We start from the raw sequence: 23,729 nt of genomic DNA, 5'->3' as shown, positions 1-23,729 counted from the left end.
CAAATATATCTTAATACGCAATATTATCCATAGTGGAAAACATTTTAAAACTACGGAAAAAGTTAACACCCACAGTCTTTCTTATCTCCGCTCTTGAAAATACAGCCAGTCAGAGCAAAGGAATATAAATGGGAGTCCTGTATTGGCTGCCTTGCAAACTGAAGACAATAGTGAGTCAAGTAGAACTAAGCAAAGGTATTTCAGCTTCACAAGATGGATTTTCTTCCAAATATTCTGAATGGACTCTATGAAAAAAAATAAATAAATCCATGAACAGAAAATCAAACGCTTCGTTGCGATGACCCCTCCAGGCCACTAGTTGTCTCTGTCTTTGTTGTCTTCTTATGTTTTACAGGGAGCAAGGCGGAAAGCTAATCAGGCTGATTGAGTCACACCTGGTTCTGGCGTTAAAAAGCTTCCTTGCAGCCAGTACCGGCCGGTCTTTTTTTTTCCTCGGTGAACTTGTTGGAACAGATGGCTGTGTTTATTGCTCCAACTTCGTCGCAGGTGTTGATTACTGACGACTGACTTCCACGTTTCCACATTTTAAACAATTTTGCAAAATGACATTTGTTTTCATGTTTGTGGAAACTAGTGTTGCAGAATCAGAGTCGGGCTGTGACGAGACGAATAACTTGAATCTGTGAACTGTAAAAAGGCAGCAGTCTACAAAACGTAGCAGTGAAGGTAATTAAAAACATCTGTCTGATACAGTCATACTAAATGAATTAAAATATTTGTGAAAAGCACATTAATTTCAGTAACTCAATTCACCAAATGAAACACATTATGTAGATTAATTTACTCACCAGCTTATGATTTCAAGCTAAGTATGACCATATTCCACTTTCCCTGAATGAAAACATGACATTATTTTTAATAAAATATATAATCTTGTCAAATCTATGAAGCATGTCTTTTAGGATGTGCTACTTTCTGTACATTGGGTGTCTTCTGAGATGAAAGGTTTTTGATTGTCTGCAGCCTGTTTGCGTCTTTCATGGAGTGTTTCCTATTTCTCTTTCTGGACATTTGTAAGTTTCACTGTTATTTGTTTTTCTAATAATACGTTTTCAAGCTTTTTATATTATGAGATAGGCTGTCAGCAATTTAAGTTGTAAATAGAATTAAGGGGCTGAAAATAAAATGTGATATTAGATTTATGGCAACAAACCAGCTCAAACAACGCAAAGAACTTTGCACAGTTTTTCAACCAAACTAACCGACTGAGTTCAAATGCTGTTGGATGCAGCTAATGTTAGCTAAAAGATTACTAGCTGATAACAACACAGCACCTCGAGCTTGTTAACAAGTAGCCTGTAGGCTACTGATGATGTTGCCTATGTTCAAAATTGGGTAGATCTGGTTACATTCCCTTGAGTAACTTTTTTTTGGGGGAAAAAAGTACTTATTAGAGTAGCTTCACAGCACTGTACCTTTTTCTTTTATTTGAGTAATATTATTATTGCTTCGACTCTTTTTGTTGTTTCTACGATTCATTTTGCCCCCATCAAAATAAGCCGATGCACTGAATATGAGACTGCAAATCGGTCAAACCCTTCTGGGTTAAACCAGTGGATTTGTTGAGTAACTGGTTGGATGTAGCGGTCCCATTGAGACTTGCCCTGCTATGCCTGGGAGGAGATAGAACCCAAATAACAAATAAAAATGGGTCGGGCGGTAAAGTGGAGGGGCCAATGGTTCCCTAGCCCCCCTGTTCTGGCGAAGCTGTCCAGATCATTTCCTGTTCAGACTTGTGGGAATAATGTATTTACTGCCCACAGAGTCTATTGTTTTCATGCTGACTGTGCTATTATTACCCCTAGCAACAGTTGCCATGCTGCTGACAATGATGTCTTCAGCATGACTTTAAATGATGTCTGTGTCATGAGGCCCTGCTAAGGATGACTTTGTGATGTCATAGAGTCCATGACATCACCAACTGATCAGTTAATTCTCCGGTCAGTTCACACAGAAATCATTTGTACATTTTAGCTCAGCTCAACACAGATGAGTAACGAAAGCTCACAGCTCACTTTTTTTTTTGGAAAAACATGAAAAAAAGGTTCACCAACAAAGTCCATCCTGGTCAAACAACCCCGGATTACAAGAAACAAACTTTCTCAGCGAACTTCTTTGGAAAGTGATTGAAAAATCTGCAGACAGACCAACTCTGCATCTTGTCAGAGAAATATTTTGGAAGAACACCATGAAGTTTTGATCTTACTTTTGAGAGAAACAGGAGAATTAAATGTGGATTTTCTATCAGAGGTGTCAGAAGAGCTGAGGGAACTGATTTTCCAAAGCCTCACCAGAGATGCTTTCCACTTTGCTTCTGGACTGCATTTAATTGGACTTCTTGATTACCCAGGAGGACATTAAGTTATTGTGGAAAAATTCAAACATCACCTGGAGAAAATGTTTACATCTACAAAACAAAAAATCAGAAAGACTTTTTTTCCTAGTGAGGACTTGTACTCAGATGAAAACTGCCTGAGTGAGGATTATACTCAGGTAGGCATGGACCCTGGACGATTTTTGAGGGACGCGAAAGAGATGGGTTTCAAACGTGGAACCGAAGAGGAAATAAGAAATATGGTAGAAAAAATTCTTTGGCGATTGATTTATAAGTCCAGTCATAGACCTAGATATGCTGTTTACAAAATGAAGCACACCATACATGTCCAGAAAAAGCTTGCTACTAAACTCTGGGAAGAAGTAAAGGACATAGATTTTATCTTTTTTGACAAGATGGAAAGAAAACTCTGCGGAGATATCTTTCAACTTCTCTCAGGCAAAGATGATTTAGTTAGAGAATTACTGTTTAAGATGATGAAAAGTGACAACCCAATAGTTATTTACAAGGTTATACAGTGTTTCAAAAGGACCCTGGCACATCCTAGGAAAATTAATCTTCCACAAGACTGTCTCAGAAAGGCATGGAAGAACATTCAACATGCTTTCTGTTGTGGAGATAATTTAGACGATGCTCAGACTCAGGAACCCTCTAAGAGTGGAACAAATGTTGAGTTTGGACCAGTCTTAGTTTGGCCTCTGAGTTTTGGCCACTCGGAGGAGGCAGGACCATGTTCCGAGTCAGGACCGCCCTCCGAGTGAGGACCGACGTTCTGACTATCAGTGCTACCTCGTCAGATTTTCCTGCCGTAGCACGGATAGATAGCTACCGTGTTTCCCCGATAGTAAGACACCCCCGATTGTAAGACGTATCGGGGGTTTCAGGGGGGTCGGCTAATATAAGCCGTACCCCGAAAGTAAGACATACGTATGTCTTACTTTTCAGGGAAACACCTCTCATCTAGCTGTGCGCCGCCTCCTGCCCACGTCCGCACCGTCCCCCTCTCCATACGTCACCGCGCCGTCCCCTGCACTTGTCACTGCCGTTAATTTTATGGTTAAAACAAAAAATTCGACAATTTTTTTCCAATATAAGACATACCCCGAAAGTAAGACATGGTGGGGCTTTTGGGGATAAAAAGAAAGTAAGACACTGTCTTACTTTCGGGGAAACACGGTAAATTTATCTGTCAGTGCTATGCATCCCAAACTGCTACCATCATGTTTACAAACAGAAAACTATAGCGGGTTGTGTTAATGTTCAATACATTGGATAACATTATTTGAGTGACAGGACTGAAGTGGAAGCTTAGGAGTTATGCTTAGCTTAGCATTGGAAAAATTTATATATACAACAAAGCCACAATATATTACCCGTTTAAAATGAAAAGCTATAGATGTATTCACTAATGCTTTTATTAGAATATCTTACCTTTTAAAATTATTTTAAATACAGCGGAGTTTGTAAGAATAAAACAGTATCAGACAGGGGAAACAGGGTTTTATTGGAATTAAATTAAAAACAGACAATTACAGATCACCGTAACTCTTTTTTGCGCATTAATACGCTGTATGACAGACTTTATTAAATGCAGCGCAGCTACAATGTGTCCACCGAACTGTGCAGATCACTGTGCACCTGGAATGATAGGATATGATTCATGTACACTAATGTTACATGGCTATTACACAGCTTCAGTCCTACATAGCATCGCTACCAACATCTATTTAGCAAAGTTTAATAATAAAGTGTAATTAAACTAAAATATTTTAAAGTATAGAGAACAAATGGCCACAAAGCAACGTATTTTGTCCTGATTAATCACCAAACAATGACTTGTTTATAGTAACGACATTGCAGATGGCAAACTAAAGCCATTTATAAATATATTTACAAGCTGCTGTCATGTAAACTAAAAACATGACGTAATACAGCAGCTTAATGAAAGCGAGGTATAAAATAAATTAAATAAAACTTACAGTAACAGGAAGGACGTATTTACAAGAAATCTGCTGAGTAAGCAGTATGTGACGTAACATCGATGTGTGCACGCACATTACCACAAAGTAGGACGGTAGCCTCTCCGAGGATCATCAATGTGTGCTCTGTCTGCATATATTCATGAGTGCAGACTGAGCTTCTGCATAGCTCAACATGGAATTAAGAGACTTTATTGTCACGTCATCACCGAGATGCTCGGGTAATATTTGGTCTAATTCCTTAGAATTATATGTGATACATACATGTCATTGATTAATTGCATAATTTTTGTCAAGATGCCAAAAAAACAAAAAATTAATGGTTACCTAATAGACGATCAAACTTTGTAGACTTATGGTGCCTAGGAAAAATTACAAGGCAATCAGTCTTCACAATAAATGAATAAAATCCTAATTATTAGAAAATATTTTCAGTGTTTTTAAGGAATAATAAAAGAAAAATGTACTTTTTTTTATGAAGAACGGGTTTATTGGATACATTTTCAGACAAAGACTGCTTTTAATTCAGACGATGCTGGTCCTCATTTCACATTTTCGGTTCTGTGTTATGTTTGCTAAAATATTTCTGTGTTTCTTTTGTTCTGCTCTTCCCCAGACAAGGCCATAACTCAAAATGAGCTAGCTATTAAAAAATAGTCATTAAATTACGGGACTGTACCAAAGGCTATCAAGAGGAGCTGTGGCGTCTCCATAGAAAAAAAAAATGCCACACAGGTTGTTGAATAGACTTAAAGTGTGGAGGACAAAAATCCGATTGCAAAAGAGTGAGCAAATTGCACAAGCCGGGTTCTCGAACAAAACACCTCAGTCCGGAGCCGCTGGTCGCAGAGCACAGGTGTTACCTCGGCCCTGAGAGACGAAAAAGAGAAGGAAAACAAAAACGTGACCCTGTGACATGCAAACAAAAACAAGCCGTGAGCCGTGCACCAATGGTGGCCGCTGTTATCCTTCCGTCTTTTTGGCTACAAAGCAAACGGCGCCGTTGACGCTGGATGGAGTAAGAGCGAACAGGGGATGTTGTGACGTGTGTGGTGAGTGAGTGGGACGTGTGATGTGGACATTCCTCATCCTGAGCCGACGGGGTTGTTTCTTAACCTCGCCGGGTGAGATGTTTTGAGTAACCAGGTCCCCTCTCATCCCCGCTACCCCAGGCTCACCTGTTGAGCCCTTACGATCCAACAAATAGCTTTCATTGCTGCTTGCTTTGACCTCTGACCTCAGGGGCTTTGAGCTGCCCTGCAGAGAGGGGCCGTTTGAAACGCCTTCCTGGTTCAGTGACATCTCCTCCCCCTCCACCCTGAAGCAGCTAAAGCGCTTAGCTGTTTAACACCTGTGGCTCCTTCACCCCCACGAAGCTCCAACCTAAATTCTCTTATCTTCAACCAATCCTCTCAACACGCACAGATATTTGTTATGGACACCTGAATGCAACAAAAGAAAAAAAATTGCATTCGGTTCTGTGAGACTGAAAGAAGATATGGTCTTGGAACAGTTTCAGCATATTCAAATGAAAACAGAAATCAAACCCATTCATGTTGTGTCAGTATTTTTCTAACCTACGTCACACTTCTTTTCACGGCGCCGTGCAAATCTGAACATTTTAACAAAACAACTCATCAGAAGGGGCTGTGTCGCTAACAGCTTTATGGAGACATTTACCTCAACCTGCTGCATGCCAAAAAAAAAAGATCCACAGAGCTCATCTCCGAAACGTTTAGCCGCACATCCATCACGTCTTTCGGATTTCTGCTTTTTCAGGAACGGTTGGATCACACCTGCTGATCACCAGCAACGATTTAGAAGAAATTCCTGTCACTTGCCTGCGTTTCCCATTACAAATGTGTGCAAAGCTTTGTCGATGTTCTGCTAGTGTAGAAAATTTCGCGGTGTTTCCGTTTAACAAAAAATGCAATTAAAATCCCACGTGAGTAATTTTGTTGATGACAATAAGTTATTAAAAGACAAACAATCATGTGTAATCATCCTCCTACCATCTTCTTCGTCTTTTCCTCCAGTGACATCCAGCGTTTGAGCACATGACTTGTGTGATGCATGAAAATGTTTCCATTGCACTTTTTTTTTTTATTTGCTTGGGACTTGCAACAAATATCAACAAGTGTCTGAAAGTCCTCTAGCCTCACTCTTTGTGTGACCAACGTCAGTTGTTTTTTTCCTCTTTTTCTCCTGACATCAAAGGTCCTACTCTGCTTTTCCTCATCCTTCTCTTGCCCTTTCCACCAGCTGACTCCAATAATGAGCACATTAACAACCGTAGCCTGATGTGCTGTAATTGATGCACTGATGTGTCTGTCGGATCTGTCTGACTGCGCCACAGCAACAACTCGTGTAGTCTGCCATCACACTGTGTGACAGAGGTTACTGTCACAAAGTGCTTCGACAGCGCCACACAGTTTTTTTTTAGTTACTTAGTCTCCTGACTAATTTGGTGACTTCCAAAGTTAAATTCTTACAAATCAAATGCCCTTGCAAAAAACAAAAACAAAAAAAAAAACATGATAATTTAGATTCCAGTTCACCATCTTGCTCTATCCCATAAAAATACATAAAAAAATGTGTGGTTGTACTGTGACAAAACGCAATAACGTTCGAGATATATGAACACTTTGGCAAGGGGCTGTGAGCCAATGAAGAAAACAATGCTCTCTCAACTCCGCAAGGGCAATAAAACATCTTTCGACTCCTCTTTCGGATTGAGTAACTCTACAGTGGAAACGTTGGGCCTGTGAGTCAGGCTTGCAGCATACCACTTAAAGCACGTAACGGCCCGTATCAAGCAGATTCAGATGCGCTGCAGTGCTGCGATCCAAGACTGTACTGCCAAAATGCTCCAACAAACAACGGCAGCACCTGCCTGAAACCTGGGACTCGGTGGAGTGTAATGCCTTGGCTGGAGTTCGGATATAAGTGTGTGTGTGTGTGTGTGTGTGTGTCCTTTCAGGAGTAATCATGATGAAACAGGACCAGTATTAGGTCATCAGCTCCGCTGGCGTCTTTACAGCTGCTGGGCTCGGCTGTGCAGACATGTCCACATATGGAGGTTCTTGTGCTCTAAAAATATTTCACATTAACAGCTCTTTGCTGAAAGCTGAAAATTAGATATTTTTTTTCTTTGCAGTTAAGATAGGCTGGATGTTTGTTAAGCTCTCAGTATCAAAGACTTGACTGATATGTCACTGGTGCAATGTACGAGACAGAGAAATCTGAGATTGCTGTTTCCATTTTGATTTTCTTTGCTAATTCTTGCCAGACACTTACTAGCGATGATGACACCATGTACAGATTTAACACTTTCTTGACTCTTGGGATGGGCAGAATTTTTACCTTCTTTTAGTTACTATTGGTGGAGCTAATTACTGAGTTGAACTGTGTGTAAGCACAAATACTGCAGTTCCCCACCTAACATGCTTAATGCTTGAGGAATACAGATTCATAGTTCATTTCTGGTTTTGTTTCTGGTGCCAGAAAGAAAAGTAAAAGTTTGAAAGTGTATTTCAGAAGCAAGCAACCCATTAAGAATCTGTTTTTCACTTTCAAAGCTGTCTGTGGCTGACGTTTGGGGGAAAAAAATCCAACCAACACAGACGTGGTGCTTGTAAGGTGAGGTGAAATTACCTCACCTCACCTTACAAGCACCACTTGGCTGGACCTCCGTTGAGTCAGGTCAGTCACTTTACAAGGGTCGAATATTTATGCAGTCATCTATTTTAGGTTAAATAGCTTTATTCAAATGTGATTATTTAGTAGAAATCAGTTTTCACATTGACATTTAAGGGTTTTTTGACACTGTTTTTATTTAGTCAAAAAAGAAAAGTTTCATTTTGTTAATCGTCACTGATTTGTAAAATAAATAAATAAACAGGGTAAAACATCCAGTGGGGTGAATATTTTTATAGGCAGTCACTGTATAACACAGGATATAAAATCAAGTGCTCACTCATGCACAAGAACAACTTAGAGAGACTATTTAGCCTGACAGTCATGTTTTTGACACACGCACAGGGAGAACGTGCAAACTCCATGCAGAACCAGCCCAGACTGGGACTTGAACCCAGAACCTACTTGCTGCGAGACAACAGTGCTGCCACTAGTACCACTTCTACTATGATTACTAGAAGTAGTAGTAGTGGTAGTACTATTGTTTGTAGTAGCTGTACTTTTCAACCCTTGAATGCAAACTTTGGTGTTTTTGACAAAAGGAAATGTGATTGTAATCGGTATTATTAAACATATTTCATGACATTGTTCTCTGTCAACATTTTGTAGTTTCACTCTTTTTGCTCCTCTTGTATTCATTTTGTCTGCCACAGTTATATGTCTGTTTGTACTTTGTCTCATCTGCTGAGTGGCTCATAATCCACATGCTCCCAAGGTAAAACAACACAAAAATACCCACATAAACTCCCACCTCCCGCGCCAGCGATCTTCACACGTCATCAAGCGGTGTCAGTCCCACCGAAGCTGCTCGCTGTGAGTCTGTGCTGTGTTTAGCGGGTGTGTGTGTGTGTGTGTGTGTGTGTGTGTGTGTGTGTGCGTGTGTGTGTGTGTGTATGGGGCTGGGGGGACTGTGTATTTTGAGAGTGTATTGGGAGTACAGCAGGTCAATAAATATTTGATGACAGTGCCACCTCTCCTCAGCTCTCGAGCCCAAGCTGATGATCTCCTGACCTTCAGACACTCAGTGCCGGATGAATTATTGAGAGCTGAGCCGTCAGTCACGGGTGTCGGGCCAGCTCCGCGTGGAATAGAGAAGGACGGCTATCTGTGCTCAAATCTCGCTCAGATGACAATAGACACAACACCACCTGCTGATTGGACACTTTGTTCAAGAGGAAATGGAGAATCTGTACGCTCACAGTGAGCTAATATTTGACTGAGGCTGCTCTGAAATGAATACACAGGCCAAGCCGTATCAGACATGCAGATTTGGGAAATACTTACGGTGCTTTGCATACTCGTACTTCTTGGGCATGCTTGTGTTTTATGTTACAATCACCAACTTCTGTTGCATTTTTTCTGTGGTTGACCAAATATGACATGGAAGTAAAACAGCTTTCAGTTGTTTTTCTTTTTAAATAAAACCTTGAAAGCTGTGATGCGTGTTTGTGTTCGGTCCCGTTTTCCTCTGACGCTCCGAATTTGGAGTGTTTTCACACCTGATAGTCCGGGAATGAAAATTGCAACATTTGTTTACATGTTCAGCTGCTGCGGTTCACTTTCACTCTGCACTGTCAATAAAATACAAACCCTTTGAAAAACCTGTCCCCGCCCCCCTCGCCTGTGGCGGCGCTGCATCATGAACTAAAGACAAAAACAACACGGAAACCTCTGAAGAAGACACTGAAGAAGAAGTTTCTTCTTCGTGAAATGTTAACAAAAATGGAGTAGCGATAGATTTCAGCAGTTGCAGGATTTCTCTTTTGTCTTTGGTGAAAGACCAGGAGTCATTTCTCTCTTTAGCGCTAGACATACTGGTTTGTTTTGGTTGTATTTACCCAGAAAGCCTTGTGCTGTAGTTCCCTTCAATCTAGAGTTGTGGGTAGGCTAGAAGTCACTTTTTTGGTCTGCATCAGAGTTTGATTGCACATTCACACTTCACCAAATTAACCAGACTTTCTAGACAATATGATTAAAGTAGACTAAACAGGACTGGTGTGAATGCGCCCTTTAATCCAGTCCAACCAATTGCCCTTATAATTCTTTAACTAGTAAACAGAGACGACCTGCATGGGGTTTGATCTCACCCAAGCTTGGCTTATACAGCAGTATTCCTAGCTTTATCACCGTTATCCACAGGTCAGGTAAAACATCCTGTTTACATGCAAGCTAGCAGCCAAGCTCTTCACAAATCTGGCTTTGGTGGAAGAGTGACAAGAAGTCAGTTTTTGAAAGAAAACACTATTATGTCAATATGAAAGTCTGCCATTCGCCATGTAACATGTAAAACTAAAACTGATTGCTGCGGCTGGCTTGCAAATGCTGTGTACAGGGAGAAGCTAACCACCATGATCACGCCATCCACATGGTGAAACGTGCAAGTGACATTCTGGGAAGATACAGTGATGATCGGAACATCGATGCAGTCTGACTGAAGTGATGCCTGTTTGCAATGTGACAAAATGTGAAAAGGTTCAAGGGTTTACTTTTAGAAAACACTCAGTTTTGGGAGTCTTATTACAAATGCAACCATGCAGAATCTGATTTATCTCCAATACTTTCTACAAGTTGAGGCTAAAGCCTGTGTTTTACATCCTTATACGAATCCTTCATAACTGTTTCAGCTCAGGCCTGTGAAGAGCACTACGATATTGAACAAATTGTGAGACGTTAGGCTTAGTTTGAATTTCAACACTCGGCCGTGGAAACGGACGTCTGGCTACTGTGTTTGTGCTAGCCAGGATGGATTAATCAATGAGTGTGTGTCTGTGTGTTTGCAGAGGGGGACTTTACGCTGAGAAATTGCTTTTCATGCCTGTCTTCATCTTTCAGTATCTCTGCGTCATTGTGCATGAGTGTTTCCCTGTGTATGTGTATCTGTCAGCATTTCCTGAGGCCTGCGGTCCAGGAGGCTGCCTCGGCCCGGGGTAACCTTCTCGCATGAAGGGAGTTGCATGTGATACTTCCTCAGGCCTCGGCCAAGCATCACTCAATCCCTCACCCAACACTCCAGTCTGATTTTTTTTTTCCATCCCCTGTATTGCTTTTCTGCTGTCCCACACCCACCTCGCTCAGACGCCCTCCCACCTCCCTGAGCTGGACGTTTAGCTGCCTTGCTCCACCCAAATCGGTGCGCCGTGTCCGCCAGCCCCCGGCAACAGCTGGGTTTGACTTGCAGCTGATCTCTTTTGATTTGTTTGACTCTTCTCCTTGAAGAGAAGGTAAAAAAATATAAAAATTCTAATTTGTAGCTTAGTCAACACAGCCTGGGTACATACAAAAGTGTTTAAAATAAAAAATCATAAAAGCGCACGTGAGGTCAGTGCGACCCCACCACGCTGACAAAGAGTGAAAAAACTCGTGGACTCTAAATGACCCCATCTCTTAAGATCGCGGGAGGATTAAAGGAAAAAAGCTACCCAAAACACAGACGCCCTGTGTGAAAAAAATAATTGCCCCCTGAACCTAACTACATCAAGCCTTCACCTTCACGGTGAAGAGGTTATGACCCACTCTGCTCTGTGGAACTGGCTTAATTCAGGCATGTTGGAGCAGTTTCAGTCACAAAGGACCCGTTTGATTTCTATAGGTCTCTCCAAAATCTTTACTTAACTTTTTAACAATTCAGGATCAAAATCAGTAAAGCGGCCACCACCTCCATGTCTGACTGTCAGTGTGATGTTCTTTAGCTGAAATGTTTTATTAGTTTCACACAGATTTCTGTTTCATCAGTCAAAATAGTTTGGGTGTTTTGAGAACTGTGAGGCGGCTCTTCGTGTTCTTTTAGCTTAACCTCAAAACTGTCCCATGAATGCCATCGTTGCCCAGTTTCCTTCTTATTCTCGAGTAGAGGGATCTGTGGTGCTTTCGAGAGAAGAATATCAGCTGGCACCCCTAAAAAAAACTCAAAATTTTATCAGAGTCATGTTTAAAACTGAGCGATTTATGACTGTAAGGAAATACCGATAGTCTTTTTAGGGGTGCCAACAAATCTGCAGATGCCACTCTGCATCTGTAAAATAAGCATCAATTTTATTTTCCTTTTAAGAATTGCATTTTCTTTGTCACTCTGGCAGCATTCTGCCACCTCTGTATTTCACTGGGTTGTGGTGAAATACAGAGGTGTGTTACCAGATTTCACATACTAAAAGCATGCAGATTAACATAAAATAATTGCTTTTTTTTATTTGTTTTCTGGAGAAATGAAGCATCATTTCACTGAGCTGCAGCAACAAAAAAAAAAAAGATTGTTTTTCATCTACCCGCACTGAATCCATGAAGCTTTCAGTGACTCCTCTTTTGCATTATTCGAATAAACGTCAAATGGGAGCAGCGGGAACACAGTGACTCCCTTCAGTCAGTCGTGTTTCTGGCTAACGTCTACGCTTTGTCGACAGGATTTTAATCACAAAGCGCAAGGGCAAGAGCAAGGCCTCGACATTTTCCTGAATAGCTTAGTACTCTCCATCGAGTCTGACCTCTCCAGTGCCTGATCGGTGGCCATAAGTGACAGGTGACATTGTCGTTTTTCAGAGACGCTTGCCACATGGGAAGATGCGACTTGGCGTTTTTGATATGTGGCAGATTTCCATTCTTTAATCTGAAATGAAAAGCTAAGGATGTTGCACTGACAACCGTCATTTGGGTAAGGCATCCTGATCCTAATGGACCATTCCTGGCTTTTCATGACAATGCCGTTCATTTATCATTCAGGGTCTGACGTTCGCATTTGGAGAAGGAGCGTCGCGCTAATGTGATTTGTCCCTGGGAGGAGAAGCCCCCGTCCGTCCGTCCCTCATTCAGACGGGATTTGGAACTTGCACAGCTTAGCAACTTTTACAGGCGTACACGCTGTAAAGTCACGCAATCATGCAAACTCTTGTTTTCATCATAAAGATTTCATCACGACTCTATTGCTGCAATGAAAACAAGTGAGCGCCAGGGCTTATTACACCCAGCAGAGACAGGCCTAGTGTGGGTGTGTGTTTTTGTTTTTTTTTTGTTTTGTTTTTTTTCAGAGACAGTTGCTCTATTGCTGGCTTTGCTATCTCAGCTATGGGTGTCAGGGGAGGCATTCAACCCAGGCTTGGATTCTTATGGGCTTCCTGAGTCAAAAAACAGACCTTGCCAGGATTACTCCTCCACTTTATACTGCAATGGCTTTTCCAGTGACTGGACACTTGCAAACACTGGTGTTCTCTCTCTCTTTTTTTTTTTCATTGGAGTGAAGCTCCGACTGTTCCTTCACAGTCAGCACTTTTTTTTTTCTTTTTTTCAGTACAATACCCCCACAAAAGCTCGAGTTCAACAATCTGTCTGCTTTCTAGATCTCTGGTGGAGCATCTGGCAGCGAAGGCCAAGGCATTTTTCATGCAGCTTTGCTATTGGCTGTAACCACAGTGTAATGTTTCAGTGGCCGTCCAAAGTCTTGAGCTGTGCATTACTTTATGCACAAAATCAGCAAAAAATAATCGGCCTTATCGTTTTACCACCATGAACACCCAACCGGTGAAATACAATCAAGTGAAACCACAGGTGCTGAATATAAACGACAGTCAGAATCCGACGTGTGTCCAGTTTCATAACCTGTAAGGATGACATATGGTGGGTATCGGTCTCTTCGGCAAATGAGCGCCCCGTCTCCATTTCTCGCCTGATTGTCATCTTGATATTCCTCACTCTCTTACTGTCTCTTTAACACTTCTTCCTATCCATCACTTTGCCACTTTTCACCTTCGCTCTTAGTCATCTGCTCTTGTCACTTAGATTTTTTTTTTTTAATTTTCCATTTCTGTCCTCCCCTGAGATCTCCTTTCCGTTGCTATGTGGCTTGAGGATGTTTCCACAAACTAACTGGGTGTGTGATTTGGATTTTGAATGATTTAATGACAATCTGTGGTTAATCCAATCTATCGGTCATGTTGAAGCTGGAGTTGTGGTTCAAACCCATCTCAGAAGTAAGTGACCTCAAAACGAAGGTGCATAAAGAAGAACAACCATGATATATTCATACAGATGGTCATATTTATAGTCAACCAAGCTAATCTAACGTGCCGTTAGCATCTACAGTCCCAATAGAGGCTCAGTCCCAATAAAGCATGTCGTAATGCACCGGTCAGCAACATGAAGGAGTCTGCATGAATGCTTATGACTGTCGTCATAAAGTGTCATTTGGTAAATAATGACACTTTTAATGCAAAGTTGACGGTTGTAATGAAATTTTTCTTTAAGAAATTCATTATTTACTGAATAATGCAAAATTGACACTTTTAATGGACTTTTAATGCAACTTTTAGTTTAACGTTACATTAAAAGTGTCATTATTAGTCAAACATTCATGAAGACTCCTTCATATTTATGTCAGGTGTTATATCTTGTTTATGACATTATCATGTCAGTCTTATTCACACCCCTTCAAATAAAGTGTTACCCATAATTCTTAAGGTAAAAGTAAACACACACATATAATTTGTTTACCAAAAATTTTGAAATTTGAAAGTGTGCATTTGTACTATACCCTCTTTACTCTGATAACTCTGAATGAAACGCAGTACTGCGTTTCATTCACTTGTGTGTAATTTCATTTCCATCACCTGAGAGCCTTTTAGGTTCATGATTAAACAAATATTGTATGTTCAATAAATTGCACAACTGAATTCAAGGTACATATTTCTAAAAAAAAATGATGCAACACTTCTCTGTTCTGTTGTCTACCTTGTTGCTATAGAGCATTTTTCCAAATAGGTGCTGAATTGCTTATTACTTTATGATTTTGGTCTAATTAATGCGATGAAAATATTGTCACACTGTACCTAGTTACACATTACCGCGGATCGAGAAAAGCTAGTTGAGACAAGGGAAATAACTGACGTGTTACAAGTGTGAATCATAAGCATTTTCGCATTGAAATCTGTAACTTCTCTGTTTCAAGTGCAACCTTGTGCAAATAAACACAAGTCAACTTGTTTTTCCTCTTAAAAGGAAAACTAAAAGACGAGACGTGGAAAACTTTGGCCGCTGTGCCGGTGAACTTTTCCCCAGTTTCACCTGGTTGCCGCTGAGGACTTCTCATCCATGACGGGCCTACGGGATCCGGTGCTCAGCAGAGCGAACAATCCATATGGGCTGTGCTGCTGTTTATATGTGTTTCAGGAGAGACAGCTGTCCAGCTCATCTTCCCCTGTTGCAGCCTGCCTCATTTATAATTAACCCAAATGACCAGGTGGCTATGTCCCTCTGTTCCTGCCAAGACATGCTTTCCTCTGACCTCTGAACTTCTATCAGACATTCCTCTGCCCGTGTTCAACACTCCTGTGCCGCTCCGAACAGCACAGGAGCTGCTGAAGCATTAAAATGATACATGTGTTAGTATGCTTTTCAGTAAGTAAAGTGCTGGAAGGATAGTCGAACAGTGTCTGAGGTAAAGAAAGTTTTGCTTGGTCAAGAGAATCTTGACAAAAAGTCTTAAACTTAGGTTATATAGGTAAAAACCAAAAATTAAGAATATTTGTATTTAAAAGAATTATATTCTTGGAACTAGAAATTATAAAATACAGTACATATCTTATTTATGTATATATAAAACCTTGTTAATGGACATTTAGCAGTCGGCCACCCGATATTCGTAGGGGCTGGAGACCATAATTGTACCTAACATCCATGAATACTTGGAAATGTACAAACCTAATGACAAAATGAAGCTGAAGAGACCCTCTAATAAAAGGAGATGAATCACTGCTTCTTTTCTTACTTCAAAATCCATCTTAACTATAGATTCAACATGAACTCACCTTCATTTTCAGGGCACATTATGAGACCAGACAACATGCTGACAGCAGCTAGACAGAACAAGACAGACTACACTCTGACAGAAAATATTTAGGCCTTTCAAATCCATAGAAGATCCCTACTTGTCCTGCTTCTGGACAAATTCACGGTAATGTCTTTGCCTTGATGATAAAGTTCTACCTGTAGGTCCACAGGCTCCTGCGTTCACACAAAGTGACCACAAACCTCCTTAAATCTTTGCCTTTTTTTTTGTTTTTGTCCATTTGCCTGCATTCTCCCACACATATCAGCATGGATCCATATGAAAACATTGACATTCAAAGTGTTTCTGTCCGGCATTTTGATGCATCGGTGTTCAGTCCTGCATCCCATTGATCTCACACATTCTCTCCGCCCTTCCTTCGTTGCCCTCATGACGGTGTGAAGGGGGTATTGAGGGCAGAGACCCAAGGTTAGCAAACGATGCATATCCAGTTTCTGTTGTGTAACAGCAATACCTCCAGGTTTCCTGTGCACATGTTCTGTGTAATGGTCATGTCCCTGTGATTGGGTGGGCCATTAGAGGACATGAGACAAATGAAACTCTACCTGATTCCTGCTTCCTTTCGTCGCCGCTGCTTCGACTTAGAGCCGGACTTCAAAGCTGTCTCAGAAGCGCAAGTGTGAAGAGGCGGCTGCTGTTCAAACACCGGGTCTATGTTTGACTGGAGGATTAAAGCTGACTTTGACTTTTCTCGTGTCACCTTGCATTATTTCACAGCGAACTTCTTCCCAAGGTTGTTCGTTTGGGGCCTCTCTCGAAAAGGCCGAGGCATGACGTGGCAGAATGTGACCCCCGCTTCGCCTCGCTGGTCACACACACCTCTGTCCGCCTCTTGTTTTGAAGGCCGGACCGTGGCATACTAATTTCCCCATACCCGTTTTACCAGTGTGCCTGCCCCACCCTGACCTCACCTCACCTCTCTGTGTTTGGTTTGGCACTCGCCAGGACATCCATCACACCACCTGCCACTTTGGCCTGCAGCCCGCATTCACCCAGAGCCCCTAAAAAGCATGCTAAAGGGTAAGCCACGTGTCCACAAAACCCTCTAAATGGGTGACAATACCACTGTCCTCGCCCGTCTACATTAAGCACCAGTACATCCAGTGGCTGCTCCGAGGGGAGGGTAGGCGAGGGCCGGGGAAGGCATTTAAAGGGTCGAAACAGGTGTGTGTTAGTTTTTATTAGCAGCCCCCTTTGCTTTGTCCCAGTGAAGTACTAAAAACTAACAGGCTGGTTGTATTCAAGGCAAAATACCTGAATGTCACAGGATGACATGGGTGTGCAAAACAAAAAAATCTTTGAACGTTTCCAAAACAGACCATGCATTTTTTGAAAAGTATGACATGTTCAGTCACCTGGAGTTAAGACATATTATGATGACTTTTCATTATAAATACAGCTGAAAGTCTTTGGGGTTTTTAAAGGCTAAAACTTTACGTGTTCGTCTTTACAAAATGGATGTCCCATAGATAGACCCTCCCACCTGAGCCATTGATCTCTGCAGCTCTGTCACCGTTACCACAAGTCTTTTGATAGATTTTTTTTCATTTAAGCTCTCATCAGTAGGCCTACCAGTTTAGGTCTTTCTTTCCGCTTCCAGATGATAAATTGAGAGAGCTTTGTGAGGCGTTCACAACTTAAGGTATTGTTTTGTAACCCAGACTTGTTTTGAACTTCTCTACAACGTTATCGCTGATCCATCTGCTGTGTTGCTTGGTCCTCATGATGCTGTTTTTCCCCCCTAATCTTCTTCAGCAAACTTCTGAGGCCTTCACAGAACAGCTGGATTGACACTCAGATTAAATTACATGCAGCTGCAACTCTGGTTAATTAGATAATCTCTGATGACAATTAGTTGGAATTGATTCTGTTTAAGGGTATCGGAATGAAGGCGGCTGAACACAAACGCACACTAAGCTTTTCTTTTCAGATTTGTGAAACAAACTGAAAATAGGGTTTCCGCTACTTTGTGGTGCAAATCCTGGATGATGTCTGAATTCACCCAAATTGTGAAGCTGAAATGTAGAATGACCTTTCCCTCATCAAATTGCAAGAAGGTCTTTTGTTGGGCCTCCGTTGCTTCATTCGGTTGCTGAACGCAACCCGAAGCAAGGCCTGAGCTCGGCAGACAGACGAGCCAACGTGAGCGGCACCTCCTGACACCTGCATCAAGGCATCTTTGTCCGTGAACCAGATATAGGTGCACAGGGAAGTGTCTTGGCATTGAACACAACTAGGGCAGAGTGAAAGGGAGAGAAGCTGCTTTTGTCCTTGGGGGTCTGTAATGGACTGATAGCATCATGATGACCTCCCTCCTTTTCCACCTACTTCTTTTTCTTCTCTTTAGTCTGCTGGCTGCTAAAGGCCCCTTTTAGGGCTGCCGTTACTCTCTGGTTTTTGATAGTTGGCAACTGTGTACGAAGGAGAGGAGCAGCAGCTTGTATGCAATAATAGGAAAGACAGTAAAGCCTTGTTCTGACTTACTTATTCTGTTACCTTGTAGTAGGATTTTCATTTTGTGTCTTTTGACACAAGATTGACCCAAAGGAAATTAAACCCTAAAGCTCCCAGGAGCACCAATACATATTCCTTGAGTCAAACCCATTGTCCTTGTTGCATCACAGAAGATGGAAATCCAGATCAGCCTGGTGTTGGGACCTCCCGTGGAGCAGATCGGGACCCTGTAGAGCCTGACAGCCAACTTCTCATCACGAGACGTTCGCTTTGTGTCAGAATCTCTGTCGCAGCAACCCTGAATGAAAGAGACTGCATTATCCATGCCTCACCGGGCCATCTGACAATCCGTCCTATCAGGCCAGCAGTAACGCGATATCCCCTCCTCTGAATGGGTCCCTCTAAAACTCTCTTCACCTCACTCACTTTTCGTCTCTGCACCTTTTCTTCTAGGGCTTTTCTCCTCATGTTGTTTGTGGCAGGGAGCTGCAAAGAGCAGCGAAGGTTGGCAGGGCAGGTGTCTGATTTTCATTAGAATTGCAAATTTAGGCGAGCGCACGCCCGATCAGATAAGAAGGAGAGCCAAGAACAAAGAGAGGGTGGAAGTAAGGAGAGGACAGCGTCGGGGTTTGAGTGTGTTTCCCCTGGGGGGAAAGCCCAGGCTTATCTAACTTCCCGACAAAACCCTACAGATGGGACCTCTTTACCTCGTCCTTCTCAGCTCCGAAGGTCTGAGAGCAACGGGTGAAAAACCTGACTTGGTGGGAACAACAAAGGTTTCACTGAACACCAAACGTATATAGTAGAATCAAAAATGGTTACTGTTGTGTGGACGTAAAGAGCATAGGGATTAGGTTGCTACATTTTCACTAAAAATCAGTGGTTTCTTTCCATATATACAGTTAAAATTACAAACGCTTTGCAAGAAGACAACCTTTTTCTGAGTGTCAAAGATTACATCAGAATAAGGCTAGGGTTAGGGATTAGGGTTTCACCTGAAATTCACTCAGGGACAAAGACCATCATTGTTTAGACATGTCCTGTGGTTTGATTAAGCTAATATTAAAGAATATGGCAATAACGACCATTGTCACCTTTAAGGGAGAAAGAGGAAAGCTTGTCATTCCCGACTGTGAAGGATCATGTCGTCTGGGAGTTCTGCAGCAGAAAAGTCCGGTTCCTTTCAGAACATCATTCGGACAGAACATTATGTGGAAAGATTTGAACAATGTCTTAGGAGCTTAAAGCTTGGGCACAACTCGGTTTTTCAAGTGGACAATGTTTGACTCAAGTATTTGTTTGCCACAAAGAGACAAGCACAGTCGGTATTTTGGAGTGGCTCATCCCAAACCTAAAATAGCAAACCTTTAATCTGATTTGATGCCAAACAGTGAGAAAACATTTGCTTCTTTAAACGGTGCGTATCGACTTTCAAGTGCTGTCATGTCTGTCACAACAAATGTCTTTCACCGAAAGGCAACAACAAACTGCTTTAGTGCTTGTGTGGGACCAGCACCAGACACTGAAACGTGTGTTAATACTTGTAATCAAGCCTCATGACTCACAACTTTTAGCCCTTGATGGTTTTCGCATCTCTTTTCAGATACATAAGATTACTTAAGTATTATTTATTTGCCTTTGTCCTTAGATTTTGGAGTTTTTTTATTTTTCAGATTTAAATATTCATAGATACTGAATATATTTCAATATACTTTTAGTTTACTTTAATCTATTTACAATTGCTTGATGGGTAAGAATTTTAGGCAGTCATTTCTTTGTTTCTTAGATGTAATTTTGAGTTTGGTTGTCCTTGACCAGAAGCCCAGAGGACACTTCTGGATCAACATTGTTAAGACTACTTAGAAATTGTGGAGTATGCACTATTTAGATCAATATTCAGAATTAGAATAACTATGAGTGGTTTGATTTTTTGTTTGTATTTCCTTTTAATTCATGTACAGCACTTTGAATTACCTTGTTGCTTTTTAAAATGTGCTATATAAATCAAATTACTTTACCTTACCTTGAACAAATAAATGAATCATAAATCCTGCCCTGACGGAGATGATTTATTTCAGTGTGATAGTTGCTAACACCTTAGTTGCAAAAACATTGAAAAACAAACGTGAATATTTCACGATTTTAAGTTTTTTTTCTTCCATTCATCTAAAGTGTTGACGGCTCTGGCAGTTACCTAGCAACATTTGTTTAAAGCAGGTATCCATATTTGGCATCCTGTATTTAATATTTGCCCATCACCTGCTATCTGAACTAACTTATGTTTTTTTTTAAAGCTCTAAAACTTTTACAGATACACATGACACTGAAGAAATATCTACAGCCTAGTTTTGATGACTCCATCCCAGCCAAAACAAAAGAGAGCCACATCCTGTCCAAGCCCCAGTCCTCCTCTGAGACTTTTACACGTCTCCTCGGCACAACAAACCAGACGGGGGAGATCAAAGACCGTCTGGACTCACAAGCACTGTGTGGTGTCACGCTGAAGTGTGGAGTTGTCCACTTTATTCTGCTGAGATAAAACAGAAGCAAAAAGCTATTTTTTATTTTTTCCCAGAAGTGATTACCGGTGTTAGCGACAGGAGATCAAAGCTAAGCTGGCAACGAGTTGAGCCCAAACTGAGGAAGATGACGCTGGCGGTGAGGCTGTCGCTTTCTCCTGTCACAGGCTAATCTAATCAGCTGCTTTACATTAAAGACAGGCTGGAAGTGAGGCTGTTGAAGTGCCAGAAGCCCACAGACTATACAGAGAGCGGAACGTTGTTTTCACTGATATTCACTGACAGTAAAAACACAGCTGGGCCGGGAACTGTGAATTTCCCCTGTAGGATGTCAGGAAATAAAAGTTTTTTTTCCCCAAAAGTGCATAAGCCCCCCACCCCCTAAAAAACAAACAACCACCAAAAAAAAAAAAAACTTTATTTCTGCTTGTTGAATATTTGGGTCAATAACATCACAAACTGGCATCTGTAAAGCTTATGTTGGATGAGTGATGAGTGATGCATCATGACAGATTTTCACTGCAGAATTCAAAGTATTGCTTGTAAGTCACATGGAGTCCAGCTGTGCAAGTTGGAACCAGACTTCTGGTTGCACTCGCAACCAGGCTTCTTCTCTTTGAAGGTGGTTTCTGATTAGCAAAATGACAATGGTTTAGTAAGAGTAGACAGAGTGGGGTTAATTGGTAGGACATGTTGTAAGTCTGTCTAGTGATCAAGTTGAGTCTGTGTGGAATTTTGTAATTTTTTCTGGATTTTATTTTAAGTGTTGGTTTTTAATTATTGTTGTTTTTTTTATATTTTAAATACAGCTCTGGGAAGCATGAATGGACCTCTGCACTGGTTTTTGTCTCCACTCAGTTCAAAATAACCAAGGAAGACCTTTGATAGTAAAATCTGGACACGCCAACCTACGTTTGTCCACTTCACAAGACACGTCTATTGTTGTTAAGTTTACCCAGAATCCCTGCAGTGTTCTCCCAATTGACTCAAATGTTCACTGCAGCCCTTTATGATACAAGGAAACCCTTTTGAGCAGGGCCTGCTTGAGCCACTTTGGCGCCCTAGGCAGGATTTTGGGTGACATTCCCACCAATTTGTTTCACCAAAACACAAATTATCTGTAAGAAGAAAATATTCAAAACATTCTGACCTGATGAAGGATATGGCCACCTATTATTAGCTACTGGTTTTAAGAGGAATTGTTTTTGGGGTTTTTTAATATGTTTTTTCCTTGCTCCTTTTTGTGGCGCCCTTAGCGTTTGCATATACAGACTATGCCAGGGACTGGCTCTGCCTTTAATGGAGGAATTTGACAGAAAAAATGCGAATAAAGTGGAACAAAACAAGGACAACTTTAGAACGTCATGTGGACATCTTTAAGAGAAGTTTGATCAGATGCCCTATGTGATGTACCAAAACGACACTGCCTATCTTGCTACTGTTTGGGAACATTTTAAATCGATGTACAGCCAAACAAATAAAAACACTGACCAATGCCAGCTGTTCCACAGGTGACAGACTACATCAAAAATAAGTTTGAGTGACTCACAGAAAAGACTGGCTAGCAAATAAATTCATAGGAAAGGCATCTTTGTAGTAAATTAACTTCACTTTACAGATTTCCTCTCTGCGTTCTTACACACGGCGGCTGTTTTTAGGCTAACTCTAAGCCTCGTTAACGGCTTCCGAGTCGCTGAAAGAGTGGGCTTGTTTTCTTTCCCCGCTCTGCTCGTGTTGACGCATATCTGTTTGTGGTGGAGCAAAGGGGGGAGTTGGGGTGTAGCAGAGGAGGGCGAGGTGAGAGGCAAGGAAACCACCATACCCCCTCCAGAGATGGACAAACCCCTATTATCCCCCCTCTTGTTCAACTCTCCTCTTCTCCCCCCTTTTCCTTCTCCAAGTGGGTGCTCATAATTGGACCTTTGTGCTGTGTGTGAATTCTTTGCCTGCACACACTTTCCCAGACTGTGTCCGGCCACCAAACAGATGGGCTCTGTATACAGAGGACGCACACACACATGCTCCCCACACGAAAAACATCCACACACACCACACCGGTCCACGAGACATGTCACACACCCATGCCAGGCCCTCCTCACGCTCCTTTAATAGAAAGAGTAATGCAGCCCAATAACAAACGAGGCATGAGAAGCCCCCAGAAACTCGCAAGGATGTTTGGTGCATCTCAATCTGTGAGCAAAAATAGTCAATGCATCTTAAATCGGGGTGGGGGGGTTCTTTCTTTTTTTTTTTTTTTTTTTGGTCTAACGAATGCATCATTTGTGGGAAAAGGGGACGGAGAGGGAGAGGTATTAGGGAAAGGTTTTATTGTCCGGCCTCTCCTTAGCTTTGTTCACATTTTAGAGCATCGCAGTGGCTTGGTGGAAAGCAATATATCGCCAAGGCAACCAAAGCCCGCCGATTGTCTGTTAGTGCTTTAGAGCTTGCAGCTGCAGAGGCTCTCCTCTTGAAAGAATCTTGTTTTGACCATTGCCAGCGACGTCAAGGAGAGGCTGTTTGCAGCCAGAGTGGGAGTGCTGATGGGAACCTCCGACTTAACGCCTCAATTCCCAGCAAGCGTCATTCATCGTTTTAACCTTACGCGACAAAAAACGTAGACATTCTGGACTGTTAAATAATGAGAAATTACTATAATGATGTACAAAACGTATCTGTTTGTAGATGCAGTGTTTGATAAGGTTTGAATTCTTATAATCTTATTCCTACATGTCAGTTCCCGGTCATGTGTACGTGGTTCTCTCTGGGTACCCTGGGTTCTCCCCACAGTCCAAAATCATGAGTGTTAGAGAAACTGGTCTCTGTAATTTTTGTATTGTGTCTATGTGTTGCCCTGCAATGAACTGATGACCTACCGTCTTCCTTCGCTCCCTTAA

General features: G+C 41.7%; 1 long non-coding RNA gene across 1 annotated transcript; it reads left to right on the top strand.

Annotated features, from left to right (window-relative positions):
* The first annotated feature begins 440 nt into the window (after positions 1–440).
* LOC148159614 (uncharacterized) lies at positions 441–22,030 on the top strand. The gene is made up of 3 exons (XR_015762950.1): positions 441–507; positions 596–687; positions 20,611–22,030. It is a non-coding gene; the product is annotated as an uncharacterized LOC148159614 (long non-coding RNA).
* The last annotated feature ends 1,699 nt before the right edge of the window (positions 22,031–23,729 follow it).

The sequence above is a fragment of the Poecilia mexicana genome, unplaced genomic scaffold, assembly GCF_051168715.1.
Source record: "Poecilia mexicana isolate PSO_F unplaced genomic scaffold, ASM5116871v1 scaffold_5, whole genome shotgun sequence".
In the NCBI taxonomy this organism is placed as follows: domain Eukaryota; kingdom Metazoa; phylum Chordata; class Actinopteri; order Cyprinodontiformes; family Poeciliidae; genus Poecilia; species Poecilia mexicana.
This window is presented reverse-complemented; position numbering and strand designations above follow the sequence as displayed.